Raw genomic sequence first — 2,048 nt, 5'->3', positions numbered from 1 at the left:
GACTTGCAGCTTTTCCCGCAACTGCTTTCGAGGGTCCACTCTTGAAGTTTTTCGGGGTACAATTTTAAGGTTGAGCCATTCAGAAACAAAAACAGAGGCCCTTCTCCTTCCCTGGGAGCAAAGGGTCTTCATCATCTTCATCATTAGGACTATCTCTGGGAGCATCTCTAGGGACTGAGGTTTTCTCCTTTCCCATTTGGAGCAAAAGTTCTCATCTGGTTCATCTCTCCCTGTTCAAACTTCTCATGAAATTACAGCTGCGTCAGCATCTGCCTATCTCAGCGCAGGTGCTTTTGCTTATGAGCTGAACACTCCACCCCCCATATCTTCATGAAATTACAACAGGATACTCTGATATATCATAGCTTCACAACAGAATTTCAGCTTTAAGCATCTCCTCTCTCTCTTCCCTCAGGTTTCCAGCTCTTCACAGCAATAAAAGGGTTAATCTCACCTTGGCCTTGCAGCTTTACAGCTGGAGTGTTGAATTTTTCTTATCACAGTGGAGAGGGGGAAGAGCCGAGCCACTCCAGCTGCCCACAGCAAAGCAGTGGGGGGGTTCCACAGCTGGAACAGGTCCATCGACCCAGGATGGCCGTGGCCCGGCCTGGCCTGGCCCGAGCAGGGCCTGGGCCGGGCCCGCCAGCCCCCGCACCGGGCCCGCAGCCACCTGTGCCAGCGCCAGAAGTGAGAGAGAGCTGTGGGAGGAGTTTGTCTATTCTTAAGGGTGTATCACAGAGGCAGTCACAATTTTAAGTGGCTTAAAGAATTGTCCATATTCAAACTGGCCGCTGATAGGTTCTAAGTGCTGATAGTAAGCACCCCTCAGCAAGGACATCCCTTCTGGGACTGTGCTTGCTAACCTATGACAGGGACCCACCATGTAAAAGTTCCATTACTGACCTTATATCTCTTACAGGGAGTATTTCCTACTTTGTAAAGGAAATTGTTCCTCGTACACCAGAGACACTCCTCTCCTATCACTGTTGAACTCAGTACCCACCCTGCTGGGCTGTTTTCTCCCCTTATCCTTGTCCGATTCCACTTAAGGAGTTCTATTGGGCTCAAGCTACTGCCTTTCCATGGCCATTCCTCTGTCATCAGAGGCCCTCCACAGACCCAACAGCTGGTTACATTCAGCTCCTTACCTATCCTTTCCCTTATTTCCACAAACAGGTTTTTTCCAAATTTTGAGATTTCCTTTTCATTTTCTAATTGTTGTTTGAGTTTCACATACATGACTTGAATTGAGGTCAATATAGAGTTAGATTGCTGTGCTGGCTTTGCCTTCTTGTTTACCAGTTGTTCTTTTACTAAGCCTGAGGCTTTACTCCCAACAATATATGTGAAACAAATCCATCTTTCTCTTTTTGGACATTTACTTCCCAACCTGCTACCACTTGTTCCTAGGTTTTCTGCAATCCAGTACTTCTTCCCATTTTGCATACAGTTTCCTACTTTGGATGGGTTGTAACAGTGACTGTTGACATGAGTATGCACAATGATAAAGGAACCTTGATGTTTTTCCATATACAGCTTTTGGTAACACCTATGGCATGGCCGTGTCGGTATTCCCAGAGGGAAGAGACAAAAAAGGAGTGACAGATAAAGGAATAACAGAGGTCCCATATGGCTGATACCTCCACCCCCTGTGCCTATGGGGCTGCTGCCCACAGCAGGGGTATGTGATCTTCTTGGTGGCAGCTACAGTGGTCATCGGGCCTTGCCCTCTATTTCCTCATCACTTCCTTTTCACTGATTTCCAGGCAAATTCCTTTTGACACTTATTAATTATAGCTTCTCACTGTTCCTCAGGTATCTCCCATTCAACATGCACTAGTAATTCCCATCCACAAAGCAGGGTTGCTATTTCAGCTGTTCTTTGCTCTGCCTGGATGGGGAATAGATTTGGCGTTCGACACTTCGTGCAGTGAGAGTGTCGTTTCTGTGAACTACAATACCAATAATTTTTACAGTCTAGACATTTACATTTAACCCATCTAGCATGTCCAGTAATGGGATGAATCAGACAGGGTATATGGTATGGC

This window comes from Coloeus monedula, assembly GCF_965178545.1.
Source record: "Coloeus monedula genome assembly, contig: HAP1_SCAFFOLD_572, whole genome shotgun sequence".
Classification (NCBI taxonomy): Eukaryota; Metazoa; Chordata; class Aves; order Passeriformes; family Corvidae; genus Coloeus; species Coloeus monedula.
The sequence above is the reverse complement of the archived record's forward strand: the minus strand, read 5'-3'. Positions refer to the sequence as shown.